The following is a 17,121-nucleotide window of genomic DNA, read 5'->3' on the forward strand; positions in this document are numbered from 1 at the left end:
CCTTTTATAAAGAGGTTTTGATTCGTATGAGGGATGAAGTTAGAAGAAACCGCCGTGAGCTGTGTGAAAATGGTCAATGGTTTCTGCCCCATGACAACTCTCCTTCACACACTGCTGTCTCCATTCAAGAATTTTTGGCTGAAAAAAACATACCTGTGATACCACACCCTCCGTATTCACCTGACCTTGCCCCATGTTATTTTTTTTTTGTTCCCAAAGATCAAAATGAAGCTGAAAGGAAGGAGATTTGATGACATTCCAACCAACCACAAGAATGTGAAAGCAGAATTCAAAAACTCACCGCTGAAGACTTCCAGCATTGCTTCTGAAAGTGGCAGGAACGATGGGACAAGGGCATATCATCTGGGGGAGATTACTTTGAAAGGGACAGCTCATAAAAATGCTGTTTGCACACTATTCTTTAAAATAAAGGCTAAGTCTTAGAACTTTTTGATCACCCCTCGTATGATACCACTGTAATACATAATACCACCGAATTTGTACTGAGGAGAATACCCGCAAGCAACACCTTGCAAATCTCAAAAGGGCTTTCATCCAACAAGGACATTCCTCCAAAGAGAGAGATTGCACTTTTGCAAGAACCACCTGGGTAACATGTGAAGATTTGCTGCAGTACAAAAAGAAAAGCCCCATGAATCGCACACCAATAGTTATGACACACCATCCTTCCCTTAAACCTATACAGAAAATCCTCAAACAATTATAACCTATACTAGAAGACCCAATTCTTAAAGAGAGATTTCTAGAACCACCCATCCTAGCCTTTAAACAAGCCCTGAACCTTGCCAACTTTATCACCAGAAGCAAGCTTCCTTTTACCTAAAACGAACTGAATGGATGCAGACCATGGCAGGACAAGAAATGTAAAACCAGCAAATGCATCTCCAACAATCTCCACAATAACCACAGCCCACAAAAAAAACATCACCATTCCTGGATCTTGTATTACATTTCTGGAGGTCCCAGCTATACCTCATTCAGTGCACTGAATGCCCCGATGGAAAAATATCCAATTACCTGGGGGGTGCACACTTCTCAAGACAACCATTCTCTCTCCCATCTCTCAGGTCTAATCCTCAAAGGGAATTTACAAAACACCTTTTATAGATAAGCCTACAAACTTTACTTCAAGTATCTACTGGATACAAAAAAAAAAAAATCATGGACTAAATACAGACATTGGATTTATGGCACGTTATAACCTGCTTGCTACCTGATAACCGTAGGTAACCTGTCTGCATTATACCACCTACTTCCATCACCTACATTCCATCCTGGTGGTGGACGGAGCATTTTCGACCTGGAGGGATGTGGGCGGTGGGGCTCCACAGGGCTCGGTCCTCAGGCCCGCACTGTTCAACATTTCATCGCTGACTTGGACAAGGGGGTAAAACGCATGCTGTTCAAATTCGCAGACAACACTAAGATGTGGGGGGAAGTGGGCATACTAGAAGGGAGGAATAGGCTGCAATTGGACCTAAACAGGTTACAGGGGTGGGCGGATGAGAATAGGATGGGATTCAACATTGACAAGTGCAAAGTACTGCACCTGGGAAGGAAGAACCAGCACCATACCTACAGGCTGGGGAACTCCCTTCTCGTCAGTGCCGAGGCAGAAAAGGATTTTGGAGTCATTATTGATGCCGAAATGAACATGGGCTGACAGTGTGGGGACGCAGTCAGAAAGGCCAACCATACCTTGTCATGCATCCACAGATGCATCTCAAGCAGGTTCAAGGAGGTGATCCTCTCCCTCTATGCGGCACTGGTCAGGCTGCAGTTGGAGTACTGCGTTCAGTTCTGGGTGCCGCACTTTAGGAGAGATGTAGACAACATGGAGAGGGTCCAGAGGAGGGCCACTTGCATGATTGGGGGCAGCAGGGCAGGGCTTATGAGGAGAGGCTACGGGACCTGAACCTGTTCAGCCTCCACAAGAGAAGGCTGAGGGAGGATCTAGTGGCCTGTTACAAACTAGTCAGAGGGGACCAGCAGGCACTGGGGAAGTCCCTGTTCCCCCGAGCACTCCCAGGAGTGACAAGAAATAACGGTCACAAGCTGGCAGAGGGTAGATTTAGGCTAGATATCAGGACGTGCTACTTCACGGTCAGGGTGGCTAGGATCTGGACCAACTTTCAAGAGAAGTGGTGCTGGCTCCTACCCTGGGGGTCTAAGAGGAGGCTAGACATACACTTTGCTGGGGTCGTTTGACCCCAGTACTCTTTCCTGCCACAGCAGGGGGTCAGACTTGATGATCTGCTCAGGTCCCTTCCAACCCTACAAACCATCACCAGGTCAACATTCCCTTCTTCCTTCCTGTCTCGCACCTATTGTCTCCCATTCCCTCTGATCCTCCCTGCCATGCATTTGCATTTTCACAGATCTGCATTTTGTATATTAATTTCTATTCCACCATAGAGAACACATATAGCAGCAGGCTCTCCCTACGTCTCAAATAGGGTGTTTGTGCCCGCAAGCTTGGAAAGAACAATTTTCCAACTATTTAGTCGATCTAATAACAGATATAACATTTACCCAAAGAACCTTATCTGCTTGTCTTTAGACCAACCTGGCTACAACCAACAATCCTAAATTCCTGACCACTAGTGTCAGCTCAGTCCTTTCAAGTCTGGTTGAAGACACTTTCATAAAATCATAGATAAGTGGACCTGAAAGGAACCACTGGAGGTCACCTAGTCCAAGGCTGTTGCATTTCTGACTGGCTGAGGGCATACAGCCCTGAGGCACACACCCCATGGGCTGCACAACCACAGGCCACAAGCAGCATGGGCTGCACAATGCACGTGCCTCTCGCTCTGCCCCCCTCCGCACAGCAGGTAACTCAATGTTGATGCATTGCAGTAGGTCTCCAGATTCACCCCTCGCCCAGCCTCACAGGCTCTTCAGCTCTGGCCTACCACCAGAGAGGAGGCAAAATCTGGAGGAAGAAAAACCAGGAGCCACAGTTTAAGTCTTCAGGAGCCAGGACAGATCAGGACCATCCTGTGGACCAGCAGTTGGACCAGGGGTGGGCAAAATATAGCTCGCAGGCTGCATCCAGCCTGCCAGGACAATGTATATGGCCCATGGGACCCCTAAAAATTTTAGAAAATTCATTTTTATCTGCCTCTAGCTGCCTGTCAAAATGACAGGTAGACAGAGGCAGCAGGACCCAGGGGGAGCCTGTGTCAAGACCCAGTGACTGACCAGCAAGTCCAACCCAGCTCCACCCCATCCTCAGGCCCCCACCTCCCTCACCTCCCCCAGCCACCCCCAGCCCCTAACCAGAAGCCTCTGCAGCGTCCAATCTTGCACGCCTAGAGCTGTTCCCCACCTCCCGCCATCTAAGTGGAAAGTAAGATAAGATCAGGAGTGGGGGGATGGGGAAGAAAAAAAAAACAAAAACAAAACGTTGCTAACTGCCCAGCAGCCGGGAACCCCGTGGTACTGGCCAGGCTGAGCTGGAGCCAGAGGGAGAGGCAGAGGGAAGCAGTGGCAGTGGGGGAAGTGGCAGCGACAAACGGTACAGAGGCCAAGGGGACTGGCACAAAAACTGGAGGGGCTGCAGCAGTGGTGAGTGGCAGGGGCCACAGGGAGTAGCAGGGGCCTCAGGGAGTGGTGTGGGAAGCAGCAGGAGTGGCAGGGAGTGGTGGACGTTGCAGTGGGGGCCACAAGGAACAGTGGAGGCTGCAGCAGCGGTGGGGGGGTGGCAGAGGCTGTGGCAATGGCTGCAGGGAGCAGTGTGGAGAATGGCAGGGGCTGCAGCAGCAGCACAAGGAGCTGTAGGAGCCACAAGGAGTGGTGGAAGCCGCAGCTGGAGCCATGGGGAGTAGCAGAGGCTGTGCCAGTGGCTGTGGGGAATGACAGAGGCTGCGGCAGCGGTGGGGGCCATGGAAAGTGATGTCAGGAGTGGCAGGGGCTGCAGCACCAGTGGGGAACCCAGTCCCCTCTCTCTCAGTCTCTCATCCCATCCCATCCACCATACCCACACCCCACCACACATAGAGACACACTCCCCAACCACATCCCGCCACATATATCCCCTTACCACCCATGCAGAATATACAGTAGGACTGTATTTTGAGCCATTAATGTAGTCACCTATAGATACATTTCATAAACAGAGGTATCAGTATAAAAATATTTTTAAACATTAAAATAAGTTATAGTATATGTTTAATTTTTTTTTTTTTTTGTATATGACTTGGGGGTTTTTCTGATTTCAAGATTATACCACTCTTCCTCCCAAAAGGAATACAGGACAAGGGGAGGTGCTTCCGGTGGCAAAGGCTGGGAGGAAGACGGGGCAGGACTTCTGGTTCCAATATGGTGAACAGGGGGCAACTGTCGAGAGGCAGGGCTACCCATGTGGCCCTGGAGAACTCCCCAAAATTCACTAAGCAGCCCTCTGCCCAAAATAATTGCCCACCCGAGTTAGACAGTCCTGATCTGGTCCAACCTGCTGCTCAAAGCGAGATCACCCCTAATTATTATTGCTGTCAAGTAATCTGTTTAAAAACATCCAAGGATGGAAGCTCTACAACCTCTTCGGGCAGTCTCTTCCAATGCTTAACCACCCTCACAGGAAGAATTTTCCTTCTAATGTCCAACCTATATTCCCATGCTGGAATCTGGGACCATTGTTCCTAGTTCTCTTAACTGTGGCCACGAAAAATAGTCCATCTTATTTAGGTTTTTAAAGATCATTATCAAATCCTATACCCCAGTCTTCCCTTTTCCAAAAAACGGATATAACAACAAAACCCAGCAAAGAATAAGAGATGCTCAGTTTACCAGAGCACCCCGCTTTGAGTAATTAGGAACAACGGTCACAAACTGACAGAGAGCAGATTTAGGCTGGACATCAGGAAGAACTTCTTTATGGTAAGGGTTGCCAGAATCTGGAATGGGTCCAAGGGAGGTTGTGATCTCCAGTACCTTGGGGGTCTCCGAGAGGAGGCTGGACATGCACCTGGCTGGGGCTGACTGACCCCAGCGCTCTTTCCTGCCCAGGGCAGGGTTTCAGACTCAATGATCTGCTAAGGTCCCTTCCAACCCAAACATCTATGAATCTACATAACTTGATTTTAGCAAGGTTCTAGATATGGTCTCCCACAACATTCTCACAAGCAAGCTAAGGAAGTACAGTCGGGATGAATGGACTGAAAGGCAGATAGAAAACTGGCTGAATTGTCATGATCAAAAAGGTAATAAATCAATGGCCCATGTCTAGTTGGCAGCTGGTATCAAGAGGAGTGCCCCAAGGTTCAGTCCTGGGACCAATTTTGTTCAATATCTTCATATACAACCCTCAGCAAGTTTGCAGATGACACTAAGTTGAGGTGAGTAATAGATATGCTGAAGGATAGGCATAGGACTCAGAGAGACCTAGACATATTAGAGGACTGGACCAAAAAGTAATCTCACAAAGTTCATTAATGACAAATGCAAAGTCCTGCACATATGATGGAACAATCCCATGCACCAGTACAGGCTGGGGACCAACCAGTTAAGTAGCAGCTCTGCAGAAAATGACCTAAGATTACAGTGGACAATAAGCTGAGTATGAGCCAGTGTGCGCTTGTTGCCAAGAAGGCTATTGGCATACTAGGCTGCGTTAGTAGGAGCACTGCCAGATCAAGGGATGCAATTCTTCTCCTTTATTCTGCACTGGTGAGGCCCCATTAGAGTATTATGTTCAGCTTTGGCCCACACCGCTACAGAAAGCATGTGGACAAGTTTGAGAGTCCAGCAGAGAGCAATGAAAATGGTTAGAGCACTGGGGAGCACGCCTTATTAAGAGTGGCTGAGGGAACCGGAATTAATTAGAGTAGAAAAGAGAACACTGAGGGGGAAATTTAACAGCAGACTTCAAAAACCTGAAGGGCAGTGTTTGAAGGTGGAGACAGAACTAGTATCATAGTTTCATAGTTGGTAGGGCCAGAAGGGACCTGAGAAGATCATCAAGTCTGACCCCCCACCATGGGCAGGAAAGAATGCTGGGGTCAAATGACCCCAGGTAGGTGATTATCTAGCTTCCTTGTGAAGACCCCACAAAGTAGGAGCAAGCACCACTTCTCTGGAAAGCTGGTTCCAAATCCTAGCCACCCCAACTGTGAAGTAGTGCCTCCTGATGTCTAGCCTGAACCTACTCTCCATCAACTTGTGGCCATTATTCCTAGTTACTCCTGGTAGTGCTCAGGGGAACAGGGAATCACCCATTCCCCGTTGGTCCCCCTGGTAAGTTTATAGACAGCCACCAGATCCCCCCTCAGCCTTCTCTTGTGGAGGCTGAACAGGTTCAGGTCCTGTAGCCTCTCCTTGTAAGGCCTGCCCTGCTGCCTACTGGCCATGCAAGTGGCCCTCCTCTGGACCCTCTCAATGCTGTCCTCATCCCTTCTGAAGTAAGGTGCCCAAAACTGGATGCAGTACTCCAACCACGGTATAGAGGAGGAGGATCGCCTCCTTGGACCTGCTCGTGATGCACCTTACTGACCGCATCCTCACATTGGTGGCCCATGTTCATCTTGGAATCAATAATGATTCCAAGACCCCTTTCTGCCTCTGTGCTTACAAGAAGGGAGTTCCCCAGCCTATAGGTATGCTGCTGGTTCTTCCTCCCTAGGTGCAGTACCCTGCACTTATCAGCACTGAATCCCTTCCTATGCTCATCCATCCACCCTTATAACCTGTCCAGATCTAGTTGTAGCCTGTCCCTCTCTTCTAATGTGCCCATCTCTCCTCGCATCTTAGCGTCATCCGCACATTGGAACAAGGTGCTTTTCACCCCCTCATCCAAGTCGCTTATAAAGATGTTGTACGGTACGGGACCAAGGACCAAGCCCTGGGGGACTTCACTGTCCCACATCCCTCCTGGTTGAAAATGACCCATCCACCACCACTCTCTGGGTATGGCCCTCTAGCCAATTTGCGACCCAGCTGACTGTGTAGCCATCAATGCCACAGTCACCTAATTTCTTAATGAGAATGTGGTGAGAGACAGTGTCGAAGGCCTTCCTGAAGTCCAGAAAGACTATGCCCACTGCAACACCTGCGTCCAAGGATTCTGTGACCTGATCATAAAAGGCAACCAGGTTGATCTGACAGGACCTGCCCCTAATGAAGCCCCTGAGCAAAATCTCCCCTGCTGGTCCCTCACAGATGTGCTCTTGGAAAATTTTCTTGAAGAGTTTCCCCGGAACCGAGGTAAGACTAATGGGCCTATAGTTACCTAGGTTCTTCTTCCTCCCTTTTTTGAAAATGGGGAGCACACTGGCCCTTTTCCAGCCCTCTGGCACCTGGCCAGAGCACCACGAGTGCTAGTAAATCTGTGCCAGGGGCCCCGCAATGACCCCTGCCAAGTCCCTCAGCACCCTGGAGTGCACTCTTGCCCCCCTTTGATTCTCATTCAGACAGTCACCCTTTGGGCTCAGAGGATCGTCTCCTTAAGGAACGACCGCTCATCTCGGACTCCCAACTCGCCTACCCTCAGGGACCTCAGTGCCTCTCCTACTAATTTCCTTAACTCATTGAGATCAGCCATCATGAAGTCAAGGGTTACTGCCTTGCTGCAGACGTTTGACACCTTGTGCTGGATAGTGATTTCCAGTAGGCAATGATCGCTATCACCCAGGTGGTCGAGAACCCACACTCCCCTCACCAGGTCATCATCACCTGTGGCCAGGTCCAACAAGGCATTTCCCCTGGTAGGACTGTGCACCTCCTGGGTTAGGTGAAGGGTCCTGTATCTTGGCTAGGAACCTATTGAGCGGTCAGACCTGGCCGACTGCTCCTTCCAGCAGATGTCCGTGAAGTTTAGGACACCCATGACAACCACATCCCTTGACTTAACTGCCTCTGCGAGCTGCCCTGAGAATTCCCAACTCCAGCTCGTCCCCCTGGTTGGGTGGTCTGTAGTAGACACCTACTGTGAAGACCCTTTCCCCACAACACCCCTGTATTCTTCCCCATAGCACTTCAGTCTGCCTCTTCACTGACTCTGTCTTCTTTGTTGAGGATGTGTATTGCTTTTTGATATAGCCAGGGGAGCCTTTCCTCCCCTTTCTATTCCGCCTGTACAGTCTGTAGCCCCTAATCTTGATCGCCCAACCATGGGATGAATCTCACCAGGTTGCAGTTAACTCTACTATGTCCAGGTTTGTGTTAGCTAGCAGGAGGGCAAGTTCCTCCTGCTTGTTCCCCATACTACGAGCACTAGTGTAGAGGCATTTAAGGCCTCCAACGGGCTGAAGAAGATGGAGCTAGACTGACCAGTAGTTGTCACCTGGAGGTATGCATACCCCTAGGGGTACTTAAAAGAGTCACAGGGGGTATGCAAAATGAATGATAAAAAATTATTAGAGGTGAATCAATATAAGGAAAATTAACTGCATTGGCAATCAGCTTTTTTTGGCTGATGTGGCCAATAACATGGCTGATAAATGCCCCATGCATGCGCACAGCTGCAGTGCAGCAGGCAGGCAACCAGGAGCACAGCCCAGCAGCATGGAGACCAGCTGGGTCTGGCTGGTAAGTCTGTTGTGAGGGAAGGGGTGGTGGGGCAGACTGAGGTCTCCGTGGTAAAGGAGGCAGTGGGGCAGGGGCTGCATAGCTGGGGAAGAAGGGAAACAGAGCCGTGAGCAGCTCATCTGCGGAGTGTGAGGGTGGCTCCTGCCACTACACACACCTCAGAAGGGCGTGGGGGCATGTGTCCCCCAGATGTGTGGGGTGAGGGCAGGCTGCAGCTGTGGGCTGGGATCTTCTTGGTTGGGGCTTGGGCCGGGACTGCACTCAGGCAAGAGGGTGGCAGTGGTGCTGGGAGTTTTTGGCAAAGCAATTTTTGGGGTGGCTGCAGCCCCCCCCCCCATAACCCCTATTCCAGTGCCACCACCACACACCCCAAGCACAGCCCCACACCGGGAAGAGCCCAATTCTGCCCCTGGCCCCAGCCTGCAACAGCAGCCTACCCTCCCCTGCATGCAGATCCAGGGGCACATGCCCCTCATGCCTTCCCAGGGTACATGCAGCAGGAGAAGCCATCCCTCCTCCCCCTGCATCCCCTGGACAATCCGCAGCTCTGTCCCATGCCCCACCCCGAGCAGTGCCGTAGCAGCCTCGATCTGTCCCACTCCCCCACGCCCCTTTCCTCACCGCTAACTTACTAGCTGGACTATGAGCTACATATATATGAAAATAATTTATATATTAATAATGCATTTAATGTTAATTAATGTAGCTGCCTTATATCACATAATTGGTAACACTAAAAACAAAAAAATATATAAAGGGGTACATGAGCTGAAACTTCGAGACAGAAGGGCTACACTTATTTAAAAAAGGTTGAAAACCCCTGAGCTAGACTGTTCTCAGTGGTGGCCAATAACAGAACAAGGGGCAATGATCTCAAGGTGCAGTCAGAAGTTTAAGTTAGTTATTAGGAAAAACTTTTTCATGAGGGTAGTAAAGCACTGGAACACTATCCAGAGTGGTTGTGGAATCTCCATCCTTAGAGACAAAAATCTCAGCTGGAATGATATAGCTGGGGATGGTCAAGTTTTGAGCAGTGGTTGGACTAGAAGATTGTAACAGTTGCCATGGCCATGATAACCATTGGTGGCCACACAGCTCCTGCCCTGCTCAGGCTCCTAAAAATACCCTCCCTCTTCTCCCATCTGCCATACCCTGTAGATAGTGGTTTCTAAAATGGGAGGCTACCCCCAGGGCCCCAGAGCAAGCTCTTGCCTAGTATCAGTCAGCCTACCCACTGTGGTGAGCCAGTAGGGGGTGCTCCTGCACTGAGCCATGCACCTCACCATGCCCAACCACCTTCCAGGCTTTGAGTGCCTCCTTAAGGGGTGCCTTATGTCTAGCCAGCCCCCCTCCTGGAACACACCTGCTAGCCTGGGGGTACTGCTGCCACCACCCAGGAACTGGCCTGAACCTGGTGCTGTGCCCCCATGAGAAACACAGGCCTAGGAGCCCTTGAGGGTACTCGACTCACTTCAAGGACCTGAGGTGCTTCCCTCAGGCTGAACCACAAATAGTGGTCTCCCGTAGTCAGCTGAACCAAGGGGACCCCAATGTATAATCTAGACCCACTCCCAACAAGTCTGCCACGCTAGGTACAAAGGAGAACTTTACTGGTTACAAGGAGTAGGGTTGCAATAGGGTACAAAGTACAGCAATATCAGAGAAATCCCACAGAGCAAACAGGGTAGCTGGGGTAGCCCTTGATCACGCATCTGAGTTACTGCAAGTTATATATCTAATTAGATTTCAGGTAGCTTACTTACAAGTATCATCCAGAGACAGGTGGAGATTCCTTCTGAAGGCAGGCAGTTCATTGAACATGAGTTTCCAGAGACAGCAAGTTTCAGATGGTCCAGCTCTTCTCTCTAAGTCTTCGTCATGGCTACCATCCCTCCTCCTGGGCAGTTCTTAACTTATATAGCCCTTATGCCCTCATTTACCTGGTCCAACGGAGGCCAGCACCTGTTGGCTGCCAGCCAACTAATCTGAAGTGCATCACAGGTTGCCAGGCAGACTCTTTAGACCACTAGGGAGCCCAAGCACCTCACCCAGGTATGTGATGCCAGTAACGTAGGCAGATGGAGCAGGTTTCCCCCCCTCCCTCAGGAATGTAATCAGCTTAGGTTACCTAGAGAGATAGGGTAAGGTGTGTACCCTCTGCAAGGCCCATACTAACCAAACTGTCATAGAGCAGAGTTTTTGGAGACAGAGGTGGCATTCTGCCACACCCACAACCTCCCCTTCAGATGCTAAGTGGGGCCCTCCAAGCCCATCTGTGCTCCAGCACACTAATCATCTTAAGGGCTAATTTTGTGGACTCTGAACTCCCCTACAGCAATGCTCATGCCTTGCAGATGTTACTGTTTAATCACTCTAGCGGGCACCTTGCCCCCAAGACATTATCAGGCTTCAGACCTCCATACCCCTATTGGGACCTATTCCCAGCTTCTACTCTTTTCCTCCAGCTGGGCCCGTTAAATTAGGCCCATTACACCAAACCTGTCTCTGCCCGTGCCAGGCACTGGGCCCCCTGGCCCTGTCTGCACCCCTGCCAGGCTGGGCTTCAGCTGTTCTTTCAGCTTCACCCTGCTCTCTGTTACCTAAGCTCTCGCAAGGCTCTAAAACACTGGTGTGCCTCTGGCACCGCAGTGTGGGTTAACCGTGACAAGCCCCTCAGATACCTCTTCTTTCCTTGTAGGCACTCCCAGTCCACTGATTTAAAACTTAAACCAAAATACAAGCCCAATGGCCATAACTAACGCTATCTCCACACTGAGTCCAAACAAACACCACTTCACTGGCTGTACAACAAAACTCTTCCCCTCCATACTGGGTCAGACTTCCCTGCAAACTCTAGATGCCTTGCTTGCAGTTCCCGGGGGAGCTTAGGTACCAGCCAGTCACTCTCTTGCAGCCACCCCATTCAGGAACTCTTCTCCCTGCGAGGCCAGACTGACTGCCTGGTCTCAGGCACTGGCTTTATATGCTTCCTAAGCCCTGCCCCTTCTGGTTAGATGACCCTACAGCCACACACACAGGTTTCCATTCTGAACCTGAATGACCCACCTGCTTTCCCTTGCTGCTGCTTAGCTGAGCTCTTTGCCCCCGAGCAGCCTAAATGCCTGCCCTAACACAGCTTACTTCTTTGCCACTGTTTCCTGAGAGAGTTACTCCCCCAGTGTTAGCTTCTGTCTGAATAGCTACAGGTCTGCCTGTTTGCAGGTAGCTAGCTTCCAGCCCTCCCAGAGCTAGTTCAGCTCCCTCTTAAAGTAAAAAGAGCCCTAGGGCTCCCTGTTACAATGACCTCCCAAGGTCCCTTCCAAGCCTATGATTCTAAGTGTGCTGTGAAGCACTGGGTATCAGGGCTTTCAGCACCCAAGAACTGCATCAACTGCCTACTTGTGCACTATTAGTAGTATCTCATTACATTTACTACCTAAAAACCTATTTTTAGGGCTTAGCAATGCAACAAGAGGAGTATACTAAGAAACATATCCTTTGACTATGACAGTTCACAGGAAGACGCCAGGAAAAAAAAAAAATCAGGTAATAATTATCTGCTTTTTTGAATAGTTTTCATTCCCCCCCCTTGTTTCAGTTTCCCTAGGCCAGACTACATTCTTCGCAGCAGCTTAAACCCTGCTGTGGTAATACATTGCCCAAAGACCACTTTGGATTCACTTAATTCTTTAATTCAGTGGATTTTTTTGGACAGAAAATAAGTCAAAACTGTCTAGAAGAACCACAAACTGAAGTCCATTTGAAGAAAAATGATAAAAGAACATCTTAATTTTGAGGGATATGGTCTAGCTGCACAAATTAAGTGGTCTCTTAATATTTATTCAACAACTGTTGCAGTAAAAACTTTTACATTTAAAATAAACCAACAAAACAAACAACCCCCACTCCACACCAAACAAACTAACTCATTAATGGGCATACCAAATTTTTCCAAACATTAACCTTTCAGGCAGCAGTTTTTTATGCTTGGTGCATAGCCCAAAGTACAAATTATAATCTTAAAAAGTCTAAAGAAAATATCCTGCAAAGCAGGGATGTCAAACGTCCCAACCCACGAAGTCTTGTCAACTGCCTTACCAGGCTCCTAAAATTCAGGGGTAGGACAAGCAGAGCCTGGCCCACTGCCAAAATCCAGAATGTAGAGCCCCACTGGAGACACATGACAGCAACAGAGGGCGAGCAAGAGTTGCATTAACTGTCATGATTTTCTGACGCCACTCATGGTGCCACCATACATGAGTTTGGATCCGACCCCAAAGAAGCCCTAGGAGTTTGACAACTATCATAGAGCAGACTCACACATACTTGCCTTACACTACTGTAATTTTTTTCCAATAAACACTTAAGAAGTGAGATAACAGCAAATAAAGTTTGAAAGGGACATGGACAGCTTTTTTATTAACAAAAAAAAAATATCGAGAGTAGACCATATAGATATATATGTATTTTACATTGGGTGACTATGTCCCTGTTTGCCAAGACAGTCCCAGATTCCATAGGTCAGTCTCAGCCACTTGGTAAAAGTCCCAGGCCAGAGTCTGGAGCAGAGGCAGAGCAGCACAGTGCACCAGGCATGTGAGTAGGCAGGCACTGCTGCTGCAGTGTGGGAACATGGCAGTCAAACATGATCACCTCATCCAAGTTGCCATATCTGCAGTCCCTACATTCCTTGATCCCTCACAGCAGCAGTGGCGCCTGCCTGCCTGGCACACACGTTGTGTGCTTCCTCACTGGACTCCAGCCCAGGACTTTTGACCAACCGGCCAGGACCAGCCTACAAAATCCAGGACTGTCCCAGCCAAACTAGGACATATGGTCACCCTAATTGTACACATTTAAAAAAAAAAAAAAAAAAAAAGAGGTGGCAAAGAATTGTGAAGAACATGCAAGCCCTACAAGTTTAGTAGCTGAGGACCTAGAGACTTTCGAGCTCAAATTATAAAACTTGGGAGCTCTGCCAAGTAGAATTATTTTCTAAATGATTCTCTCTTGCATTTTCCCTACCTCTTTATAAAATCCCATGTAGTTTTATGTAGAAATTTAGAATATTGCAATGTTAAATTGTTTGTCAAAGTCAAATGCAAGCATCAGTATGCAGTAACATCAGCTTTCAGTTCCCAAGCACACCATATGTGAAGCAATGTGATGCGTTTTGTTTTAAAAACGCAATGAAATACCTTAATTAGCCAAAGGGCAAGAGGCTGATTGAATTACTAATATTCAACAAAGCAGTAACAGGTAGTTATCATCATATAATGAGGAACTAATTCCTACTGAGCTCTTTTGGCATTTAAAACTGCTATCTTTAGAAGTCTGGAACAGAAGTTACAACAGGAATCAAGTAGTCAATGTATTTTCTATGCATCTGAGGAGTCTAATGCTTTGAAGTGTTGTGTGACATAGTTTAACATCTGGATATGTTTAAAATCCCAGTTTTAGAGAATGTTATATTAATTCTTTATCTAAATCCATGATTTTCAATTACAAGTCTGATGCATTAAAATCACATTTTCAGTAGGAGGTAACAGCCTACCTGAACTGTAGGCCACTTAAACTCTGCTGTATGTACAAGCCTGATCGTGCATGTAGGCAGGTGATCCAAAGGGAGTTCACAAATAAAGATTTTAAAAATGTAAGTTCAGACATCTGAGTTTAAAATTATACAAAACATTACAGTTTGAGCCATTCCATTTGTTTCCTTTACACACAATTTTATAAAAACTGATTTTCCAGTTTTGAGAATTGTAAAGCAAAATGCTTGAACTAAAATGCTCAAACTACTTTAAAAAAAAAAAAAAAAAAGACTATTTTAGTCCTATAACTGGGCTCCCTAATGCCTATACTAGTGTGCAGAAGTGGCTGCTATGCAAAAAGTACAGGCCCCACTAAGAAACAGAATTACACCTACTTCCACCCCTACCTGTTCTGAGGACTAGGTAAACTAGTCTGTATAAGAATGCTCTCACAGCTGGTATCAGCCAATTAATGTAAAGTGATACAGGCTAAGAGACTTACAGAACTCAAGAGGATCCGTGTCATACTGACTACTACTTCTTTCATATGGCTGACTTGGGACAACAATTATAAGTCCAGTTTAAGGTTAGTCAATCAATCTAATGTTCCTGAGGAAAGGAAATGTATCTCTGCAATGTCACCATCAGATTTGCATAGGGGGCAGAGCGTTGTTACGTGGTCCATACTTTTATCAGGTTTGCCACAGTCACATTCTACAAAACTCCTAATACACCATCTGTGCATCAAGTGACTGCTGCAGAAGCCAAATGGACAGGTGATAAGAGTCAGGTATGTTAGGAATCCAGAAAATTATGAGTACTGAGCAGCAGCTAAGAATACCATATGGGGTGGAACTAGAGTTCTGGGGTGTGCCCTGATAGACCTGGATGACCCCAGTTTTCATAGAAAAATAAGAGTGGAAGATTCAGTCCACCCCCAGTGCTCAAGGCAGTATCATCCCTGTCTAAACCATCACACCCAACACATCTAATCTGCACTTGAAAAACTTTCAAGGATAGATTCAACAATCTCTTTAAAAAGGTAATCTGTTCCAATACTTAACCACCTGCATATTGAGAAACTTCTTCCTGATACGCAACCTAAATTACCATTGCTACATATTAAGACCGTAATTATTTGTCTTATCCTCCAAGTCCATAGAAAATTGCCCATTATCATTCTCTTTATTGCCATTTTCAGACATTTGAATACTTATCAATACTTACTGCACCACAGGAAATTATGCACAGAAAAAGTCAAAATTATGCAAAATAAATTACTTTTTTAAAATAAATTAAACTAAATATAACATTATTTGAACCTTCTTTAAAAATATATGCAGGTACTTTGTATGGTTGGGGGGTGGCTGTGGGGCATGTGTGGGGGGATTTGTGGCAAGGTGTAGGGGGTGTGTGTGTTTGTGGAGGGCATGGATATGGCAGTATGTGGGGTTTGTGGATGGCTATGAGGTTTGTGAGTATGGGAGTGTATAGGGTTTTTGAGGGTGTTTGGGTGGGTGTAGGACCTCCAACATCTGCGCCACCCCAAGGGCTACAGCCCCCACCACCAGCAGCTCATGTGGTGGCCCACAGCAGCTATGGCTGCATCCCAGTGGTATGGAGCCAACCCAGTTGAGCTCACTGGTGCTCACCTTCCCACCAGCCTAAGCTAGGTGTGTACCAGCACATGGGGCTTGCAGCACTGCAGGTGGGAACTGCATGCCATCAGGCCAGGCCAGCTTCATGCTTCCATGTGGGGCTTCCAACTAGAGTGCTAGAAGTTCCACATGGAGGCATGGAGCTGGCTGGCCCGGCCCAACGGCACATGGCCAACACCCACCCACAAACTCCACCACCCCCCCCCACGTCCACCTACAAAACCCCACTCCAAGAAGCAGGAGCTCCCCTCCCCACTTACCAGCCGTCCAGTTACCCACCACCGCACTTGGTGCCTCCCCATGGGGCTCCCAGCTGGAGTGCCAGAAGCCCTGTGGAAGTGGAGGCACGGAGCCCACTGGGGTTAAATTATGCAATTATGCGCAGTCATGCCTTTTATGCACAAATCTGTATGCATGCATAATTGCATAACTCTCCAGAGTATACCTTGTTGGCAAGAAGGGAAATGGCATACTGGGCTGCATTAGTAGAAGCGCTGCCAGTAGATGAAGGGAAGTGATTATTCCCGTCTATTCGGCACTGGTAAGGCCACATCTATAGTACTGTGTCCAGTTTTGGGCCCCCCACTACAGAGGCATGTGAACAAATTGGAGTCAGTCCAGCAGAGGTTAAACATGGTCAGGGGAGATGGAGAACATGCCTTATAAAGAGAAGCTGAAGGAATTGGGCTTAGTTTGGAGAAGAGAAGACTGAGAAGGGATTTAATAACAGGCTTCAACTAGCTGAAGGGTAGTTTCAAAGAGGTTGGAGCTAGTCCAGGGGTTCCCAAAGTTTTTATGCAGCAGCCCAACAGTCACAGCCAACCGCAGCCAGAATTTCCAGCTGGAAGACAAGTAAGAATACCCGCACCCCCCCCGGGGGGGGGAGGGCGCCAAACCCTGCACTGCTGTGGGCCCTGCAAAAGGAGCCATGGCCTCTCCACCTGGCTCTGGCAGTCCATGGTTTGCTGGTCTGCGGCCACTTCCATTCTGGTAGCCAACCGTGCTGCAGACTGGCAGTCAAGGGATTGAGAACCCCTGAGCTAAACAGGTGACAGAACAAGGAGCAATGGTTTCAAATTGCAGCATGGGAAGTTTAGATTAGATATTAGGAAAAACTCTCTCACTTAGAGGGTAGTAACATACCAGAAGAGTTTACCCAGAGAGGTTGTGGAATCTCCATCCGTGGAGGTTTTTACGACCCAGCTAGACAAAGCCTTGGCTGGGATGATCTAGTTGGGGATGGAGCTGCTTTGAGCAGGGGGTTGGACTAAAAAAAAAAAAAAAAAAACTAGATGATCTCCTGAGGTCCCTTTCAATTCTAATTTTCTATGATTCTATGGGGGCAGAGGGGAAAATTGATGAAGATTTCAGACTAAGTTATC

The sequence above is a fragment of the Crocodylus porosus genome, unplaced genomic scaffold, assembly GCF_001723895.1.
Source record: "Crocodylus porosus isolate Cpor-Errol unplaced genomic scaffold, CroPor_comp1, whole genome shotgun sequence".
NCBI classification, from domain to species: domain Eukaryota; kingdom Metazoa; phylum Chordata; order Crocodylia; family Crocodylidae; genus Crocodylus; species Crocodylus porosus.